This window comes from Suricata suricatta, chromosome 10 (genome assembly GCF_006229205.1).
Source record: "Suricata suricatta isolate VVHF042 chromosome 10, meerkat_22Aug2017_6uvM2_HiC, whole genome shotgun sequence".
NCBI lineage: Eukaryota > Metazoa > Chordata > Mammalia > Carnivora > Herpestidae > Suricata > Suricata suricatta.
The window spans coordinates 121,014,879-121,037,829 of NC_043709.1; the positions used below are offsets into that span (position 1 = coordinate 121,014,879).

At 40.3% G+C, this 22,951-nt stretch overlaps 1 non-coding gene across 1 annotated transcript; it reads right to left on the minus strand.

Moving 5' to 3' along the window:
* Positions 1–16,350: 16,350 nt before the first annotated feature.
* LOC115305740 lies at positions 16,351–16,544 on the minus strand. Its single transcript, XR_003914976.1, has one exon. It is a non-coding gene; the product is annotated as a U2 spliceosomal RNA (small nuclear RNA).
* Between the last annotated feature and the right edge of the window lie 6,407 nt (positions 16,545–22,951).

Here is a 22,951-nt window from a genome sequence, read left to right on the forward strand (position 1 = left end):
GCATCTCTAGGCATCTACATACAGCAGACCTGCACTCATGGCACTCAGTAAAGAACAGCTGATACAACGAAATGTTTGTCAGCTTGAATGCTTCGTGACATCAATATAGTGGAGCTGATTATTCACCCGCGTGGCGGTGAAAAGACAAATAGTTAGGTGTTGCTTTGTAGGAATCAGAGTGATAGTTCTCTCTGAACCTTAATACTGTCAAATGTCACATGTTTGCTTTCTTTTGTTGTTTATATATTTATATCCCATCTTGTTCTACAAATAATTTAGGAAGGTTTATAATATGCATGCCACTTTTTTCCAAAAAAAGTTTATTTTGAGAAAGAGAGAGAGAGCGCAAGCACATATGAGCAGAAGAGGGGCAGAGAGAGAGGGAAAAGAGGAGCCCAAGCAGGTTCCACGCCGCCAGGGCAGAGCAGGATGCGGGGCTTGAACTCCCAAACCGTGAAATCATGACCTGAGCCAAAACCAGGAGTCAGGCGCTTAACTGACGGAGCCACCCAGGTGCCCCTGCATGTCACTTTAAAATAAGAGACTGTGAATTAGAAGTCAGGCTGAGGGATTAATGAGTGGGATGGAAAGATATGACCAGAAGGTCTCATGCAATTTCTAACATGGGAGATTAGGCCAGAAATGGGGCCCTGGGCTTTTCAGCAACCAAAGAAAAATAGAAGAGAGGCAAAACTCATGTTGTCTAGCAGAAGAAAACATACCAGTTCGTCAGAAGAAAGACTTGCCCCAATTGTTAGGTTGGAAGAACTTTGCTGCGTGTACATGCCCCCGGGAGATGGACCAGCCATGTCGGGTTAACTTCGTCCCTCCAGTGGAGCCCAGCAGGCAAAGCACACTGGAGTTGGAGTCGCAGGACATGTTTGAGTGGTGGCTGCAGTGAGATGATCTTGGGTCAGTCACTTGCTTCTTAAAAGTGGCAAAACATGGCCCACAGCTGGCTTGAAAATTAAGATGATACAAACAAAGGTGATGTAGAACAAGAGGATATAGACAAAGATCGCAAAGCGTTGTTCAAAGGTGAAGGACTGTAAAATCATGTTTTATTGTAGCTTTAGGCTTCCTTGCCATAAGGGTCATACCTGTCTTCCCACACGTCCTACCGAGTCTGTGGGTCCACGGGTACACACTACACTGGCACCTTCTCCACGTACGCTCGACATGCATTCTGGGTTCAAAACCAGCCTGTGTCCTGGAGAGCTGGGAGCAGTCCCTGATTTATTCCAACCCCTCTCAAGTTCAATCTCTTGAGCAAATCAGTGATTAATCTGAAAAGCCCCATTCATGGGTTGATTTGTCCCAAATTCCTTTCTCACCATCCTTTATTCATCAAACAGCCTGACACCCCCCCTCCCAGGAAGGATCTGCACACTTAGCAAAATCTAAGGCAGAACATTGGCAAGGAATATAATTTTATTTTCTATGCTCATTTGTTACAAAGTCATTACACTTGCTTATTTTAAAAGGTTCAGTATAATAAAATTGTTTTTGTTTTATTTTTTTAATGTTTATTTGTTCCGGGGAGAAAGAGAGAGAGAGAGAGAGAAAGAGAGAGAGAGAGAGAGAGAGAGAGGGAGAGAGAGGTTCTGAAGCAGGCTCTGCACTGAAGCAAAGATCCAAATGCAGGCAGATCTCGAACACGTGAACCATGAGACCATGATCTGAGGCAAGGTCAGATACCCAACGGACTGAGTCACCTAGGTGCCCCCTAAAGATTGTTTTTAATCCCAAACAGACAGGATAAGGATAAAATACAGATTGTGAGAAAAGACACAAAACCAAGGTGAAAATTTTACCAAATGACCATCAAAAACAGAGGCTCAGACTTGCAACGCATATGCTAACATGATTGGAATTTGTCTATTTCCACTCTGGTCCTTGTGGTAGTTACTGGGCTGCTTAAGTTAACCTCCTTATTAAAACAAAGGAACTCATCCCAAACAAAAGAAGACTTTTGTCTCTTGTTCTCTTGTCTCTCGAGGTCTATAATGTTTTCATCCACTCTGCATTTCATCATGAGGTTGTCGACTAGAAAAATGGCTGTTCCAAGTACAAGTGATACTTCCTTCTTACTTTAAGAGATAAGGGGCACCTGGGTGGCTCAGTTGGTTGGGCGTCCAACTCTTGATTTCAGTTCAGGTCATTGTCCCAGGATCATGGTCCCTGGATCATAGGATTGAACCCCACCATGGGCTCCACACTGAGCATGGAGCCTGCTTAGGATTTTCTCTCTTCTTCCCTCTCCCCTGCTCGCATGCACTTTCTCTCTTTCTTTCTCCCTAAAAAATATTTTAAAAGAAAGGAATAAGAGGTCATCTTTTTAAAGAATTCCTAACACTTATGACAATGGCAATATCCATCCCTGATTTATAGTAATTTCCCTAGATTTTTTGGAAGACAAGGGATGAAAGAGGACCTATACTAACTATATATAATTAGAAAAAATTCTAGCAACTCATAAATTAATTTTCTAGATAGAGTTATCTGGCTTCTTTCAAGTCTCAAACTTAGGGGAAAAAAAAGATCCAGCCACCTTGGATGTTAGTCTTCCCAAAATGAATTATGTATATAAATGATTTACCAAGAAATTTCAATTCTTTGAGCTTTTGATATTATTTTCCCCCAACCACAGCTTTCGTAGTGCTATGTCCAATGAGTCCAATAAGTTTTTCCCTTTTCCTAATGAAACCTAAGGTAGAATCCATAATTTATGGTACCTTTCAGTTATTAAAACATAGTCAACTAAATTTAAAACTCCTTCAGTCCATGATAAGGGTAGGCTGAAGTCCAAGAGCTTGGAATGGGGTCTGGGTCACTGTTTACACGTTCATTCCCTCCTCCCACAGCAAGTTGGGATTGGCTGGGGCGTGGAGGGAGCTGTGGGCCCCCCCTCCCGGGTCGAGCTCTGCTCTCTGGTAGAAGGTCGAGGAAGGAGAAGGGAAGTACCATTGTAGCCCTGTGCACACATGAGTATTGGTTGATATGCTGATGAAATGCTTTTCAGAAACTCATGTGAATGTCTTGCGATAACACTATATATAGCTAGATATTCAAGTGCAAGTGAACAAATGGGTATGTGATGCTGTTTTATAGAACTCGGGATCAGCGCTCTCTGCCCACCTTTGGTGTGGTCTCAGCTGGGGACCTAGACTGATGTGGCAGACTCCCCGTGGGTGGTTCATTCCCTTTGGCTGGATGGTGCTTGGGTCCACCCCAGCCTCTTCTGTCCCCAAGGCCCCTCGAAGCAATAGTCTAATAATTGTCCTCGGCCTTTCCAGCAGTCCACACTTCCAACCTTCTCTCAGGATGGAGCACCCCATCACTTAGCTTCGTGGCTCCCTGGGACCCCCCATGGCTCTTGCCCTTTTCTTTAATTTCCATGCCCTTTCAAATGGAGTCATGAGAATAATGAGGTTACTTTTCTCATCTCTAGAGGAGCACAGAGAATCGTTAGGCTGGGACTGTACCCCACTTCTCCCCCAGGCCACTCTGATAGTTCAAGACTTGCTGGTCCAGAGCACTCTGCTCGACACTAGACCAAACATTGGCAACAACCGCCATGCGCTTGCATACCTCGACCCTAGATGATTCATGTCGAGTGTTCCTAAGAATTGTGTCACCGCTCTCTGTTCCTATTTCTTAAGCCTCCCACAGGGGAGCAGAAGCAAGTCTTTTGCAGACATTGCAATTCCTACAAATGATTATCTTAGCAAGAAGGAGAGAATTAAAGAAAAGAAAAAGAAGGCAGAGTTTGCTGAAGTCCAATTCTGGAAATGCATTTGATCTGAGCCAGAAGTGGAGTTGAATAAAAGTCCTCAGGGAAAGAACTAGAATGCTGTTTCACTACTTTCAGATGGAGTAGCTCCTAAAAAGTTCACTCTGAAGAAGAAAAGGAAACACTTTGGTACATGTGACCTTCCAGATTTCCATTGTTTATGATGATGTAAGTGCTGTGGTTTTCTCTTTCATTATTTGGGAAGCACACTATCTCTTAGCCTTACAAAAGAAAAGTTCCTTATGCATCATGTCTTACAACACAGGAAAATATTACTTCGTGGCTGAAAGAGAACTTTCAACCAGCTTGACCTGTCAGGCATTAGTATGTTAAGATTGATGGAGTGTTCCTCTGGGAGAAATTAATGAATATGCATGCACGACTAAAGCTTTTCATTAGTAGTCTCCCTCTCTCTCTCTCTCTCTCTCTCTCTCTCTCTCTCTCTCTCTCTCTCTCCAGTCTGTGTGTGTGTGTTGTAGTGTTGTATTAAAAACTTTGACTTACATAGATGGTCAATGCCTTAGTTAGAAAATGAAATAACAGAATTTACCATTGAAGAGATAGTCTAACAAACTAGAATTAGTGCAAATATTTTATACCAGCTATTAAATGTAAATACCTGTCTCAGCAGAGTGTGGCACCCAACAAAGGCTGTTTACTTGTTATTAGTCCGTGATACTCTTATTTCATACTTTCCAATAGAAAGAAAGACTCCCTACTCTTGCATATAATAAGTACTAAGAATATTTTAGTTCCATGAGTAAATATCCACAGTTTTGGTAGATTAAAGCATTAACCAATCTATTGTTGTTCAGAGACTAATGAAATACTGGTTGCTATGGTGATATTATGTGTTGAGAATCTCATTATCCTTAGATATCCCAACTGAATGTTCAGTGTTTACACACACACACACACACACACACACACACACACACACACACACACAATATATCTGCAAAACAGGTAGAAATTCAGATGTGATTCCATGTCAGGGTTTATTCTTTGTCCTAACAGAATAAAGTAGAACAGCAGAGTCAGTCCTGGGGCGCCTGGGTGGCTCAGTCAGTTAAGCATCTGACTTCAGCTCAGGTCATGATTTCACCATCCATGACTTTGAGCCCTGCATCAGGCTCTGTGCTGACAGCTTGGAGCCTGGGGCCTGCTTTGGATTCTGTGTCTCCCTCTCTGTCTGCCCCTCCCTAACTCTCTATTTCTCTCACCCAAAACTAAATAAATAAACATTTAAATAATAACAGCAATAATAATAATAATGAAAGAATAGCAGAGTGTTTGTGGAGGCACATCAGACTCTGCTACAAGGCGTTCTGACATTTCAGCAGAAATTATTTTCAGCACATAGCAACCAAAACGTAAATTTTTACTTTAAACTAGAAATTTAATGCCAGCAAAAGTACTTTTCGCACAGCAGGTGCAACCCCAGGGTTTGGTGAGGGTTTTCCTTCAGGCCTCCAAGGCCTGTCACTCCTCCTATTAAACTTCTTGAAGACCTGTTTCCTGTCTCACCTCCCCTCTGCAATGGTAGTTTGAAATTCAAAATTAGAAGCTATAATAATCACAGCTACGACAAGAATTTTTCTACAACTAAATAGTAAACTTAAAATAACACGGGTCATGGGTACCTGGCTGGCTCAGTTGGTTAAGCATCTGACTTTGGCTCAGGTCATGATCTCACAGTTTGTGAGTTCAAGTCCTCCCCACACTTCAGGTGAGCCCTGCTTCTCTCTCTCTCTCTCTCTCTCTCTCTCTCTCTCTCTCTCTCTGCTCCTTGCTCATTTGTGCCCTTCACTTATGCCCTGTCTCTCTCAAAGAAGAAATAACACAGGTCACAGGGCAGACCTGAGGCTGGAGCCGGCAGGGATGCTGATCCAACAACATCCACTTTAGTGGAAACTGAAATGCAGTATTAAGTGGGCACGAGTCTTCACCGCCTTCTGCTTTGCAAGGCAGGGGAGAAGCAAACACTCGGCTGGCAGCAGTCCCACAGTCTCACATCGTCCCTAAGAGCAGGTACAAACATTTGACTCCCATCATCTCGACCCCCCCTTGTAGAAGCCGGCTTAGTGCCCAGTGGTTAGTGCACAAGCTATGAAGCCCACGGAGCCAGGTGTTTGGATCTCAAATTCTGCCACCTCGTCTCTGTCACTACTGGTCGTGGAACCTGCAGTCCGTCACTTCCCTCTGTGAACTCCAGTCTCTTCACCGGTGTAAGAGGGGCAGGAATGATATCTACTTCCTTCCGAAGACAGGTGACAACCAATACCTCGTCTTTAGGACAGTTAAATATGATCCTGTCCATAGAGGGGCAGGCAGAGTGCTTGGATGTCCAGGACTCTCGGTTCTTATTTACTTTCTCAGCTGCTGCATCCTCACCAATAGCCGGCTTGCTCTCTCTCTATTTCTGTTTGCTGGGCTGCTCTTGTGTTGCGTGTTTTTTTTTTCCGGCTTCACAGATTCTCTCTTTCCATACCTACATTCACTCTCGCCTTTGTATAACGACCCCTGGTTTACCCAGGTGATCCACAATGATGTTTCCATTCATGTGGGCCTACGTCTTGGCTCTCCAGCTCGGTGAGAGACACCATGAAGACAGAAATAAGAGCATGTCCTTTATTTTATGACTTTAAAAAAATGTTTACTTATATATTTTGATTGAGAGAGAGAGAAGAGAGAGAGAAAGCAAGGGAGGGGCAGAGAGAGATGAAGAAAGGGGATCCCAAGCAGGCTCTGCACTGTCGGCAAGGATCCCAATGTGGTGATCAGCCCCGTGAACCGTGAGATCACGACATTTGCCGAAATCAAAAGTCGGCCACCTAAACTACTGAGCCACCAGGTGCCAGTATTTTATGACTTTCTATAAGTCCTTCAATGAGGTAGCAATTAGAAGACTGACAGCTTAGAGATGATGCCTCTGTAAGTCATAATTTGAACATATTAAAGGTCTACAAAATTATGAATAATAAATAATCAAGAAGCAGATGATTTTTATTCAAAGGAAGGTTATTTGTTTACAAAGGCATAAAAATAGATGATACCCTGTGTGGATAATTATTAGGTTTATGTGAACTTGGCTTTCAGAGAAATGGTGTCTGACATTCTGCGATTTAGTTTGCAATCCAGTCATCCGAAAGCCCGGGCGGCCCTCGGTAAGTAAAGAGAAGTGAAGTAAAATGTAATCGAAATTGGCTGCAATGGACTGCTTATTCAGCTGTGAAGATGGGTACTTTTAAATAAAATGTATGCCTTCATTATAACAAAAATGAATATGTTCAATTAAAAACATGGGCTCTAAAGGAGCAATGAACCAAGAATTAAGAAAGAATGCACAGATATATTCAAGATAAAATGGATAGGACTGTTTTAGCAATTTCTATTTCACCACAGCCCTCCCACAGAGTCCTCCTGTGAACAAAACTTATTGAAAAACAGATCTAATAAAAACAAGGGAACCAGAATACGGGAGTCTTTCATTTGCATTGTGAAGCATCAAGAATCATCACTAATGGTTAAAAAATGCATCCTGTCAGTCTGCTTCTGATCCTTTATTATTTTTTTTAATGTTTCTTTTATTTGAGAGGGGGAGAAGGAGAGAGAGAGAGAGAGAGAGAGAGAGAGAGAGAGCATAAGCAGGGGAGGGGTAGAGACACAGGCAGAGAGAGAATCCCAAGCAGGCTGCATACTGTCAGCATGGAGCCCAACGCGGGGCTTGATCTCACGAATTGTGAGAAATCAAAAGTTGGAAGATTAACCAACGGAGCCACCCAGGCGCCTCCCTGATCCTTTAGATGTATGAAACTGGGGACAGCATCATCCTCTCTGGATCTCATCTGATGAAAATGGAAATGAAGTTGAATCTGGTGACTTCTAAAGACAATTTAACTCTACCATTCAACACGATTCTTGCACAATGTTGGGATTACACCATGTGTTCAAGTGTTTAATTTCAAAAATTAAGATCGCTGCATCCTTAAAATGTTATTTCAGTTGACTTGGGTCACGATCTCATGGTTCATGAGTTTGAGCCCCACGTTGGGCTCTGTGCTAACAGCTCAGAGTCTGGAGCCTGCTATCGATGCTGTTATCTCTCTCTCTCTCTCTCTCTCTCTCTCTCTCTCTCTCTCTCTCTCTCTGCCCTTCCCCAGCTTGTACTCTGTCTCTCTCTCTCTAAAAAACCAAAACAAAACATTATTTCATGAACAGTAGTGGGTTGACTACTGTCTAGCTTGGTTGTGAGGTGGATAGGTTAGAGGGTGGGCTTCACCTTGACCATGACTAAATTCAGAGTATAGACCATCCTGCTAGTTGCTTGGGATGAAGGCATTTTCCTAGATTAGAAAATGAATCGGAAGGCTTAGACTGTCAGGAAGCTTGACCTGGTGTTTTTTGGTCTTGCCTGAGAAAAAAATCAGAGTTTTATGTTTACTCTTGAATAGCGAGAAATCAGAGTGTGTTCATATGGACAGAAGCATGGAACTAGGAGGGAAATAAGGCAAGCAAGTTTTCTGCCAGCTATGTTTCCTGGGGCTTTGTAAACCTAGATGTTTATATGCTCTGTGTACATCAATCCCTCTCTGATTTCTCTTACGTAGAATTCTAGTATATACAGATTTACTGCTGCGTAGAAGTTTCCTGTAGCTCCCAAAATTCCAGTTGGCATAGAAGCAAACCTCAGTCACTCTATCAGAGAGAATTAGCAAAAGAAGGAACTGGATATAGAGGAGGAGAAAGAGGACAAAATTGAAAGAGCCATTGAAGTGTTTATTCAGCGCCACCTTAGGAAGATGAATGAACAAGTGAAAATATATTATTCCTTCCCCCAAACCATGAAGGTTTATATTTCTCAAAACCCCTGAGCTGATTTTTATTCCAGTCAAAATGAGCTAACAAGTATCAGAGTCATATAAAACCTGTAAAACTGAACAAAATATATGTGGCAGCAATTTCAGGCAGGAGATAATGGACACCACAAAATTGTGATCTTTGAAAGAAACGAAATGACGCATTCAGCCTGATGGCACCTTCCAAACTATGGCACAGGAAATGGGACCCAAACAGACAGGAGTGATCTCACTGGGCTGAGGAAGCAGAGGTCAGGTTCAAGGATGTTAAAGTAGCGATGGGCGGATAGAATGCGATAGAGGAGGGAGCTTCACAGAGAAGGGGCTCCAGAAACCTTGGATTTTCAAAGGGTCCTTTTGACTCTCTATGTGGTGCACGTGCAGAGTGAGAGCCTGTGGGGACAGAGACCTTGTCTGAGCAGGACAGAGTCACCATTGGCCATGCAGGGCTGGAAGACGGTGTTCCAACCATCCAGGGGAAAGAGAACTTCCTGAACACCTCAGGCATAGAGGTGAGAGCTTAGAAAGGCCACATCCAGAGCAAAAACAACTCGACACCTGCCCTAACAAAGCCCAAAACAAGTCTCAGCAGGATAAGCCGATCCACTTGTAAATCAACTGAATGCTAGAAGTGAACGCAACACTCAAAATTCATCACTGTGTAGCATTTTCAAAGTATGTAACAAAGAAAAATACTAGATATAGATGCAGCATAGAAAAGTGACTCATAACTGGGAGGAATAAAAAGTTAACAAGAACAGATCCAAAAATGACCATGCTGGAATTATTAGAACAGGTTTGATGAATTTATTCAGAGATTTAAAGGAAAAGATGAACTTATGTTCATACAGATATGGAATCTCAGCCTAGAAATGAAAACTGTAATAAAAAGAAGCCAAATGGAAATGATAAATCTGAAAAATAAGATATCTAAATTTAAATATAAGTATACTATAATAAATATAATATAATAATATGATTTTATACCATAAACTTTACTATATTGGTTTAATAGCAGATTAGACATGTCACAAGAAAAGGCCAATGAACTTGAACACAGGATAATAGAAATTTTCAAAGCAGAAGCTCAGAGAGAAAGAAGGATTTTATTTTAAGTTTATTTATTTATTTTGAGAGAGAGCGAGAGCGAGAGCAAGCAAGCGCATGGGAGGAGGAGAGAGAGGATCCCAAGCAGGCTCTGCATTGTCAGCACAGAGCCTGACATGGGGCCCAAACTCACAAACCATGAGATCATGACCTGAGCAGAAATCAAGAGTCAGTTGCTTAACTGACTGGGCCACCTCGACAACTTGGGAAAGAGGACTTCTTAACTTTTAACAGAGCCTCAGTGACCTGTGGGAATACAACAAGTAAATCTAATATACATATAATGAGAGTCACAAAAGAAGAGGCAGATGAGAGATTGAGACAGGAAAAAAACATTGGAAGACACAATGGCTGAAAAATTCTGATCTCATGGAAAAATTTCAACCCAAAGAGTCAAGAATCTCAACAAACCTCATATAGAATAAACAGTGGTGAAGACACCCACATGCATCATAGTCAAAATGCTGAGAATCAAATCTTAAAATCAGCTGGTGTGTATAATGCACTGTGATGAGATATGAATGTTGATGGTAATGTCTAGGGCAACCATTAAAAAATAAAAGAGAGGTATAACTTAAAAAGCCAACATGGGAAGAAAGATTGGTACCAAAGAAACAAATAAACAAAAAAACTCTGAATTAGAAAAATTAAAGAATGAGATAAAAATGAAACAAAAAACCTCTGGATAATTGGAAAACAGATAGCTCTCTCCCTGCCAAGTGTAATTATTCTCAGGGGTAGCTCAGCTCCTGTGGGAAAAGTTCTGACAAATATTGTTATATTCCCCAAACCACGTAAGCATAGCAGGATGCAACATCAATAGCTTTATCTATGATAATTACAACAAATTAATTCTAATTCATTAATTCTAATATTAAATTAGTATGAATGAGTTTCCAATAATTCCCATGGACTCTGTTGTACACCAATGAAATTTATAGCAACTTCTTTCCTAGCAATTTCAACAAGAAGCTTGGGAATCCGCCTTGCCTCAGATTAGGCATACACTTTAGGACTAAGAGCCATTTCCCCCCATAATTGAGGTAGTTTCTGATTCTGGGTCCAGAATCGATGAAAAGCTTTCCTTGTCACCTTTTATTTAAGTTACTGGTTTAATGATACTGATGTTCCAACTGCCTGCAGGAGACAGCGGAAGATACTGAACTTGAAGCCCCACAGACCTGCAGTTACGGCATCAGACGGTTCTTTACATGAACTCTGAGATCACCCAGCAGTTGGGCTGGAGAGGAAGACAAAGAGCCAGGTGCAAATGTCCTCAGTGAATGGGGAGAGTGACCTGAAGGTTGACAGATGGCAGGACTGAGGAACATGTTCTGGGTTTTGTAGACATGAGTAACCCGAGCCTCAAAGTAGGCGTTTGTTTATGGTAGCATTTGTTTATGGTAGAAGGAGTTACCAAGGGCACATCGGAAAGGAAGAGTCTGGGCATAGTGAGATCAGCTTAGGGGAGAGAATATCATATGGAAGAGGCTTTGTTCTGTTTGTTTCCTTTGATTTTCCTTTTGCATTTACTCAGTTCTTTGGAAATTATCATCCTGCCCTGCCTGGGCTGTGCTAAGGAGGAATCCAGGACCCTCTGTTATTTACAGCAGCGCAGGATGCTGGATGCTGATGGTGTTGAAGGGGCAGGTGGGGTCAAACGGGAGACAACTAAGACCATGTGCAGACTCACCCTCTTCGCTCTGAGAGACATCTTTCCCAAAGCTCTTCTCTGCCAACACAGGGGAGGGCTCTGGGTTTCATGCATTGAGGCAAGTTCTTCCTGTGCAGATGCCTCGGGTTTAATTCCATCACTGATGCCGTAATGTGAACACAAGCAACTTGACCTCCACGTACTTTGTTGTCTCCATCTATTAAGTGTGGAGCAGGAGATTTACAATGCACCCAACTGGTGGGGAGTCTCATGAGACCAAGTCATTACAAAGCCTTTTATATCATGTGTGATAAAACCAAATTAGGATTCCATTTCTCTAGCTTTTAGAAGCAATGTGTAATGAAGTCAACGCACCATTTTACAATGACTAATAAAATGTAATTTAAATACAAACTTCAGTTATTTGTAAAATTGAAGGAAGTGCCAATGACTTACTAAGATTTTTTTTTAACTTTACTCAAAACATATGACACTATTTTCTTGCTCTTTCATGACCTCTCAATAGTCATAAGAGCCAAGATAGTACCTATATCAACAATGTTGCAAGTCTATTATATTTTCTAAAGGTGGTTTTTACTCCATAATCTTGGTAGTATTTCTAAAGAGGCATTAAACCTAAGCACTAGACCCTTTCATCTGCTTGGTGACTGATTTCCTTGCTCTCCTGGTGGAATTTAAGATGCTTCGCTTTTTAAAACTCACAATGGCCAGCAAATTAAGGAAAAACATTTACTCAGCTCCTCATTTTTCCTGGCATAGAACTTTGGTCCTGGAGTGTAAATTGGACTTTTATGACTTGCCGAAGGTTGTGTCAAAGGGCTTGCTATTTCCACCGTAGAGCTGTCCCTACCTGAGCTCTGGAAACACCTCAGTTCAGAGCCTCTCAGACCGAAAGCCAATCAACATGCCAGGGTGAGTCCAATTATGTGATTATTTCCCAGATCCAATGTTTTGATGCTTTTGTTTTGCTTTTAAATGTGGCCAAACCCAGACGCCCTTGAGCTCGTGAGCAAAATTACAACAGATACGGATGGATGCGGAAAGGCAGACAACCTCTCTTATACTCAGACATAACACAACTCAATCAGGCTCAGCTGTGTGCATGGCAAAGATCCCAAAAGAGAGGCTTTGCACAAAGCTTCTGAGGTTGAGAAACCCAAGGCTATGTGGAATAATTTGTTCTTAGTTTGTTTTTTTCTCCTCCCATGGTTCTGATTTTTTAAGTGTAGGGGATTACCCATTGCCTGGAGCTCATTAATCACAGGAGCTTTTGATTATGAAAAGTGCAATCCAAAAGATAGTAAGTCTGAGGACTTGGCAGAAAGGCCCCATGCCCATCCCTTAAATGTGCCAGAACCCCCTGAACTCTGCCAACTATGATTACACTTGGCATTAATTGAAGATGCCGAGAGCTATGAGCCTTCCTGAATTTTGCCACCTGGAGCAGATTAAAATCTGGGTCCTGCCGGTGAGGAGGTCTGAGGGATTGGGAATACAAGGCTGTTTTAATCTTTTCCAAGTCAGGCTGTTTAGAAATATCCATACATCAAATGTTCATGGATCTCATACAATTTCCTCCTCATGGGAGAATTCAATTACCAGTAACATGAAGTGGGATTAGCTTGTTGTGGTGAGCCATCTGCGGAGAGGAGATTCACCAGCCCCAGGAAATATGTTCAGAGATTTGCTATCGTGATTCTGAAGGCGTTGCTGAAGGTGCTCAAAGACACAATGATGTTTCCTCTGAAAAGCACTTGGCTTGAGTGCTTGTAAAGCTACAACAACAAAGAAACAGCAACAACAACAACAACAATAACAACAACAACAGTGGAAACTGTCTTAAAACTGTAATGTATATGGATGAACAGGAAGACCCATGAAAAGGAAAGGGAGTGGAAGGAAGGACCAATGAAGTTACTCTGAATCAGAATTCAGCTCTCTGGGTCATTCTAGAGTGTCAGATAAGGGCTGACTCCCTTGAAGAGCATAGAAGCAAATTTAGATTAGGTTTAGCAAGGAAAGGATTTGGAGGAGCACAGAAGGCAAAGGAAGCCTTCACATTTTCACAGGAAAGAAAATAAATCAGCATAGTCTGGGGATAGAGACAAGACGGTGCAGGAGATCAAAGGCCAACCCAATGTTCCCTGGACCAAAACAGGTCATCCGAAAGGATGCCAGTCCTCTCCCTCCAGAGCGGGAGTTGAACCCCAGTGAAAAAGTAAGTGCCCACCACATCAATTTAGCCAGGAAATTTTTATGATATGGGGGCAGAACCAGATAGACCAGGAAGAAAACAGATTATTGGGGTGCATGAGTGGCTTGAGCATCTGACTTCGGCTTAGGTCATGATCTTGCAGTTTGTGAGTTCGTGCCCCATATTGCTCTGTGCTGACAGCTCAGAGCCTGGAGCCTGCCTCAGATTCTGTGTCTCCCTCTCTCTCTGCCTCCCCCCTGCTCACATCTGTCTCTCTCTGTCTCTCAAGAAATGAAACATTAAAAATATTTTTTAATGTAAAAATTTTTTAAAGAAAAATACCAGATTATTTTAAACTTGGTTTTATTAATTATTTACCATCCTCACAATTAAAATTACTGACAAACTACACAAAATGTCTTCTTCAATTTATAAATAAATTATGATACACCCAAATTATAGTGAAGCCATTAAAATTAGGATACATAGCTCCATTGATGATTTTGAGCAATATACATAAAAGCTTCTAGATTCATTTGGTGAGACCAGCATAAATTTGATGTTAAAACCGACCAATGGCACTCTGAGAAAGGAAGATAACAAAGTAAACTCAGTTTTGATATAAATGTGAAAATTTTAAATAAACTATTGGCAAGCTATCTAAAAATGTGTAAAAAATACATCATGCAAGCTGAGCTGGTCTCAAGGTTCCGATGATGGTTTACTACTAGTAAGAAATCTATTACTGTAATATACTACATTACCACGGTAAAAATAGGAAGGCCATATTGTCATCTCACTAGATATAGAAAAGCTGACACATAAAAGTCAAAATTCACCCATGACAAAAATTCTTAGTACTGTAGGGATAGAAATGAACATCTCGATCCTAGTAAAGATTACCAAAAATCTACAACAAATGTCCTGTATATTGAAGAATGTTAGAAGCATTTCTTTCGGAGTCAGAAAAAGACAAGGGGGCCTGCTTTCAATGTATCTGTGTAACATTTATAAAGGTCCAAGGCAACAGAATAAGAAACAAAAGATATAAAGACTAGGGGGAAAAAAAAGATATAAAGACTATATAGAAAGAAAGATAAGATCGTTTTCATAGAAAATTCAAGAAACTCTTCAAGACAAACTGTTAAATATAAGAAGACAGTCTGGAAAGATTACTGGATAAAATATCTATATGCCAAAATTGAATTAAATATACAAACAATAAATAATTAGAATATGTAATTAAACATACAATAGCAACAAAAGTTACCGGGTTTCTTGTAGCAAACAAAGTATGGCAACCCTTCTATTGGTAATAACATAAAACTATGTTATTATGAAGAGCTACATTACTTTTATCAATATTATCAAAACTAGAAGTTTCCTAGCCCTTATAAATTCAATGCAATTCCAACCAACATTCCAATAGAGTTATTTTCATGCAATTAAATATATGGAAGGTGATTCTGTATTTTACATGGATGAATGAAAAGCCAAGAAGAGCCAATACATTTTTGAAGAAAGGAGATTTATATTAGCTAAGTTAAAGCTTAATATAAAATTATAGTATTGAATAAAAGAAAATCACGGTGTTGAAACAGTGTGGTACTGATATAGGGATAAACATATAGGCCAATGCAACTGAACAGACTGTTTAATAAATGGTTTAATAAATGAACATTTAGGGATGCCTCCTGGGAGGCTCAGTCGGTTAAGCGACTGACTCTTGGTTTCAGTGTGGGTCACAGCCTCACAGTTTGTAAGTTCGAGCCTGCATTGGGCTCTGCACTGCCAGCTTGGAGCCTGCCTGGGATTTTCCCTCTCTCTCTCTCTCTCTCTCTCTCTCTCTCTCTCTCTCTCGGCCCCTCCCCTGCTCATGAGAGCTCATGCTCTCTCTCTCTCTCTCTCTCTGTCTCTCAAGATAAATAAATAAACTTAAAAAAAGGAATGTTTATAAGTAGTTCTGACAACTGGCTCTCTGTGTAGAAAAAGACAAAATTAGACCCTTACTTCATACACAAAAATTAACTTGAAGCGGACTAAAAACTCAAATGTGAAAAATAAAACTTTAAGCTTCAGAAGGTAACATAAGAGAATGTCATTATTACATAAGATCCACTTAAATAAATAAAATAGATTTTAAAAATCCATACAGGTAAAATTCTAAAACAAAATATTAAGAAAAATAAGTTGGAACGGGTTACATACATGACAACAGTGTATTCTGTTTGTGGAATATTCTACCCACACAACCCGTACACATATGGGAATAAACATAATAAGACAACATAAACAGACTATAAGGTAAAGATAGATAATTGAACTACTTAAAACTGAAAACATCTATACAAAAGATATAGTAAGCAAAGTAAACATCAATTCACATTACGAGAGCAAACAATCAAAACCTTACGATCACAAAAAAAATCAGTATGCATAATTATAAAGAATTCTAACAAGCTTTAATAAAACAAAAAACAACTTAACAGAGAAAGAGACCAGAATGCACCCAATTCACAGACAGAAAAAACTTAATGGGTAGTAAACATCTGAAAAGATTCTCAATCCCATTAACGATCTGGGAAATGAAAATTAAGTACCCATTACATTTTGTACCCATTATATTGGTAGAAATTAGTATACCTCATAATACTAAATATTGATGATGCTGTGGGGAAACAGGGGTCATCCGTATTGTTGGCATCACCACTTTGAAGAGCAATAGGGAAGACCTGCAAAAGATGAAGATGCATTATTCTTCCATCTAAAGGTTTCACCTCTAGATGTGTAGACTAGAGAAATCCCACACGAACAAGGTTTATACAAAAATATACATTCATTGCATGGTAGCGTGATTTGTTAAACTGATAAGAATAGGTACTACACTTGATCTTAGCCAAAAGGCCGAGAAGCGATGGTAGAGTGATTTGTAATAGCTGAAGAATAAAGACATTCTACTGTCTCTAAGTAGAATAATGAATATCCTTGCGGGTCATCGACAATATATTCTTTTTTTTTTAATGTTTTTATTTATTTTTGAGAGACAGGGAGAGACAGTGTGAGCAGGGGAGGGTCAGAGAGAGAGGGAGACACAGAATCTGAAGACAGGCTCCAGGCTCTGAGCTGTCAGCACAGAGCCCGACGCGGGCCTCGAACCCACGAACTGGAGATCATGACCTGAGCCGAAGCCGGACGCTTAACCGACTGAGCCACCCAGGCACCCCCATTGACAATATATTCTATACAGCAGTTAAATGAATGAACTAAATCGATAGCTGTCTATCTATCTCAATAACTCTTTAAAAAATAAAATACTGAATAACATCAAGTTGCAAAACCATACCAATAGTATGGTACCTCTTAGGTGAGATTTAAAAAGACCCTGAAAACCAGCTTAAAGGATTTTAGGACTCAAGTTATTTGTATCTCATGAATGGTTCCCAACTGAGGGTGAATTTGCCCCCAGGGGACATTTGTCAGTGTCACACTGGAGGATAATGCTGTTGGCATCTAGTGGGTAAGAGACCAGGAATGCTACTAAATACTCTACAATGCATTCGTTGTATAATGGCTTCCCACCCTCCCTCCAACACACATCAATGGATTATTTGTCCCCGAATGTCTGAAGTTCTGAGGTTGAGGAACCTTGCTCTAAATACATCCTACCCAGATCATGTAATGGAGAACGGGGTTGGGCGGTGTGGTTCCCCAGGTTGGGGAGGAGTTTATTCTTTAATGAAAAATTGAGTATAGGTCAGGGAGAAAGGGAAGTATTTAAAACGTATCAACCAGAGTATATATGAAAAAGATTAAAAGACTATATACCAACATAACACCAGTAAAATTTCTGAGATAGTGCTTAAGAATTCTTTTGCATACTTCTATTTTCTAATTTATCCAAAAGGAACATGAGCATTTGTGCAATTAAAAAGAAAATCCTTGGCAAGTACAAAAAAATGTGTATCTTTCCACCAAAATATATCTCCTCCAAAATTTTATGATTCAGAACACGATTTCACAGTGCACATGTTTACATGTTATTATTCTTGGGTATCACCTATTTTGTTTTCTACCTTTCCCCTCGACATTATAGACATATAGATCATGCTCTAAATCTGGATAATCTTTGTATTTGATGCTTTAATGGCTATCTAATGTTTCAGTGTATTTCTAGGTCAAGATTTACTCAGCCATCTCCTGGCTGCTAATGATTCTAGACTCTTCTACCATCGTGAAAAGCATAGCATCAAATGTCTTTGCAAAAAATGGGTATTTTAGCTTCTTAAACTCTCTCCTTAGGATTTGCTCTCCAAAGCTGATTTGCCAAATTAAAGGACATGATGAAGTTCAGCACCCTTAGTGCATATTGTCAGATTGCTTTCCAGAAAGATGATGCCACATACTCATACTCAGTGTGTGAGTACACCTGAGTCCCCAAAGGACAATTAACTTTGGTTTAAAAAGCCTGTTATTAATAATTTAATATGTATAAAATCACATATTAGGCTATTTTAATTTGCAATTCTTTAATTATTAGGGAAGCGTTAGTTCACTATTTGTATTTTCCCTTGTGCAAACCATCTGCTCAGACACTTTTACCATCTGTCCAGTCAGATTTGAGTTTGCCCATATAGATAATATTAATTTCCTTTATATTATAATAGTAAATGTTTATAGGTGATTTCAATGCTCCCCTGTTGTTTTCCTTTTTATTTTTCCAATTTGGGACTGTGATGGTTCATTTTCTGTGTCAGTTTGACTGGGCTAAGAGACACCCACATAACTAGTAAGACGTTATTTCTGGGTGTGTCTGTGAGGGTGATTCTAGACGAGATTAATGTTTGAATTTGGTGGGCTGGGTAAAGGCAGTGACTCCGCCCAGCGTGGGCCGGCATCCAATCACTGGAGGCAGAGAAAGAGTGACTCTTTCTTAGCCTGACTGCTTCAGCTGGGTCTTCGGTCTTCTCTTGCCCTCAGCACATCTGCTTCTGCACACTCTTCATCTCTAGGGACTTGACCTGCGGGCTTCCTGGTTCTCCACCCTGTAGACTCTTCCATTTCCATAATCACGTGTGCCAATCCCTTCAAATAAGTTTCTCTATATTATATACATCTCCCATTGGTTCTGTGTCTCTGGAGAACCCTCACTAATACAGGCATCAATCATTTGTTGTTTTGTATTTTTGTGGTCAGTGTGTATGCATTTTAAGGATTTTTTAATCTTTCAAATTTATTTTGAGAGAGAGAGAGCGAGAGAGAGAGCGAGAGAGAGCATAGGCATGCGTGAGGAGGAGAAGGGCAGAGAAAAAGACAGACAGAACCCCAAACAGGCTCCATGGTATTACTACGGAGTCCAATCTGGACCTTGAACTCATGAACCATGATGAGATCATGACCTGAGCCAAAATCAAGTCAGGATGCTTAACCAACTGAGCCCCCCAGACATCTCCAGCATTTTCATTTTCCTGCACCTGAACCTGTTGATATTTGCCCTGGTTCACTGGAAATGCCCTTTACTGCTTCTATTGCCCCCAAATCCTTTTCTTCCCAAATGGATATGTATAGTCCTGTTTTGTTTCAGATATATATGTACATACACATGTATATCACACTAAATTTAACTCAAAAATTATGTCTTTTGGTTGAAATAAATTATCATTCTAAACCTTAGACTCTAAGGTTATTTTCCTGTGTTGATAGTCCCTTTCCCCCAAAACACACCTTGAATAATTTTATATCCCATTGTTTATAATAGATTAAATACATATTGATCTGAAGAATCTCTAAGTATCTCCCAGGCCTAATTTTTGGTTAGCCCATTTTGATAAATACTATTTCCTAAAAAGGCACTTTAATATATAGTACAGCAATTTAGTATACAAAGTATTACAAAGGCATTTTTCCCACACTTATTTTAGTTAGTCAGTTTCAACAAAGTAACCCATTGGAATTACAAAAGATATTGCTTAAATCTATACATTAACTTGAATGTTATTTTAATCTTCAGCTTTCTTGTCAGCAGGAGAGTATAACTTTCCATTTTTCACCAAAAATCATATAGTTACAGACTTAAGAGAGTTCAGATATCATTCAATTTTCAGTTCTAGGCCACCCTTCCCTGCACCTATGCCGTTTTACAGATGATCCAACCAAAGCTCCCAAACCTGTACCTGGTTAGGGCATAGCTGAAAACAAGACCCAGGGCCTGTCTCATTCTGCTTTTCTATCACACCATTTTTTCAAGTCTCCATTTGCTCCCTTTAATGCTTTAAAATGTTTGCAGATGTTAATTATATACATGCCAGTTGTTTCATTTCTAGGACTCTTCTAGATTGCCATAGGAAAAAGAAGGGCATTGTTACTGAACTTGAGGCATATGTTTTGTTCAGTGGGGGGGAAATGCACGTAGCTTATTCCATTTCTTCATACCTAAATGTTTTGTTGTTGTTGTTGTTTGTAGGGGAAAGCAAACTGGCTTTTGGGCTGATCTCCCATTTTCTGGGTCACTCTCTCTTTTTAAGGGTTTTATTATGAACAGTAGTTTCTTGAGAACTACAGTCTACAGGGAACTATGTTAGATACACAAAGAGATAAAGTTACGGATCTTGCCTTTCCAAGAGAGTCTCACAATCAAATTCAGAACATCAGATACAGAATGTATCAGTTCCATGCAACAGAAAGTCCAAGTAACAGTGGTTTAAAGAAAATATGGACTTGTCTTTCCATGTAATGAGAAATCTGAAGATACGCCATCCATTATATTGATTACACAGTGTCATCAGAAACCCAGGCCCACTTCCTGACTTGTACGTTGATATCAGGGTGTGGGACTCATGATCATTTGTACCAGAAGATTGCTAGTGCTTTAGCCCTCATCTCTAATTTCTAAGACAGAAAGAAAAGGAAGAGCAAAAAGCCAATGCTAACCAAGTTAGATCTTCTTTAACTGGTTTTCCTGGAAGCCTTCCCGTGATGTCTGCTTTTGTTATTGCACAGAACTGCATCAAATGACCACCACTAGCAACAAAGGAGCTGGTGGGTGAAACATTTTAGTTAGGCACATTGCTACCCTGAATAAAATCAAAGATCTTTCCAGAAATAAAGAGAGGAGAATGGGTATCGGGCAGGCAGCTTGTAGTCTCTACCACTTTATAGGAGGTGAAATGTTAACTAGGGTTTTCTTTAGACCAGGGTTTTCCATTTGGCTAATGAGAGATTACTGCATGATCTTCATGGTTAAGTTCGACTTAGACAAATGGTCGAGGGCGGAGGGGGCATTTCAACACAAGAAAGGGCCTGAGCAAAGAGTTCTCTTAGCAGTGGGGAGGGAGGGACTCCCTCCGTGTTTTTGAATGTCTTCCCAAAGTGAGAGTATGGGGTGCACAGAAATGCAGGGTGGATTGGTTAGCAACTCTACTTACCAATCAGCGTTTTCCTCGTGACATCTTCATAAAGGTAACTAACATGTATTAAAACCAGCTATATCCCAGAGGATTTCTAAGTGTTTCAATACACGTTGTCTCTTATCCTTGCAGTATCCCCAGTTAAGGGACAAAGAAACTGAATATTTGACCAAGGCCATGCATCTTAGGAATGTAAGATGCCCTGAACTGGGTCTTAGGCCGGTTCACAATGGCACAATGTTAAATTTATTTCTTGGGAATAAATGTTTTTATTGGGATGGGATGATGAAGATGGGCGGGTTACCCTTCTGCTATTTCTTGATAGTTTCTAAAATCTAAACTTTAGAGGTACTTTACAAACTCTTCAACTAACTAGCAGTGTGACCATAAACAAGCTGAATCTGAATCAAATACAGAACCAGTCGCACATTACAAGAAAAGAACACTATATAGACTGTTATCTCTCATGAACATGGATGCAAAATTCTGAAAAAATGTTAATAAAATTACATAAATAAAAGTTTTAAAAATGCAACCTATATTTTCTGATCCAGCATATATATGTGTGCATAGAGATCTATATCTGTACCTTTGTCTATAAATCCTGGACTCATTCTCTTATTTATTTATTGTAATTTTGGAAGATCTACCTAGGAGGGTCCCATCAATGAGCTAAGAACCATGCAGTGTTGAAAAAGACTGGGCAGGGCTGACACTTCCAGTATTAGGCTAGGGAGGTTAAAAAAAACCAAGAACAAAGGCTTCGAATGCAGTTGGAAAGCTAACAATCGGTTTGTTAGTTTTGCCACCGTTTCTGAGTTGAAATTGTGCAGCAAGAGCTCAGAAAGATGCACAGGGTTACTGGAAGCTCATTTACCAAAAATCAAATGAGAGGAATGGGGAATGGCAGGAGAAATCCCAGAGCATACACTAAACAGTACATCCAAGCTCTGCGGGTACCGACTGGAGGAAGGGAGGTGCTTGGTGCTGAATGTACCCCCCAGATGATATTTTGTATAGTGCCTTTCACATGGAAAGTGTAAGAATTGGGAAGTTTTGCATTGGGAAGTGTGTGTGTGTGTGTGTGTGTGTGTGTGTGTGTATCTATATCATCTGTATCTCTATATTTATCACGAAAGTCTCAGGAACATCCTTCTGACTTTTCTTGTCTCCTACTTGGTAACACTTGGGAAGCCACACTTCTGATCCCGATTCCTACACACTGGTTGGTTGTGTGATGTTGATAAACCACTAGCCACACTGGCCCCATTTTCCCCATGAACAACCAATGTAAGGTAAGTGGCCAGATGATCTTGCAAGCACCTTCTAGCTTTAAACTTGGGCATGGCCTAGGTGAGTGATCTCGGCCATTGGATCCCAAGCACACAGCATACTACAAGTAATCACATTATTTTAATACAAATTGTATGCATACAATCTTATAACATGGCATACAAAACATTGATAAAATTGCATCCCTGGAATTATCCAAAACGAGGTTGGTCACTTTAACATTGCAGTGCTGTGACATCTTTGATAACATTATTTGCCCAAGTGAAAAGAAAGCACATATGCATACAAAAGTTTGTACAGGAATGTTCCTAGCAGCTTTATTTCTAATAGGGGAAAATTGGAAACAATATACATTATCAACAGGTGACAAGGTAAGTACATTGTGTAATATCCACAATTGGAATACTACTCAGCCCGAGCAAGGATTTCATTTATATGCAGCTCAGGAAAAACGCAAAATAATCTATAGTTCCACAATATATACAATTCTAGAAAATGCAAAGTAAAACAGACCGGTGTTTGGAGGGGAACGTGGTGGAGGGGTGGGTTGGGAAATGGAGTGGGCCAAGGTGGTGAGGGCAAGGCCAGGGGAGGAGCAGGAAGGGAAGAAGAGCCCAGAGAGGTGTG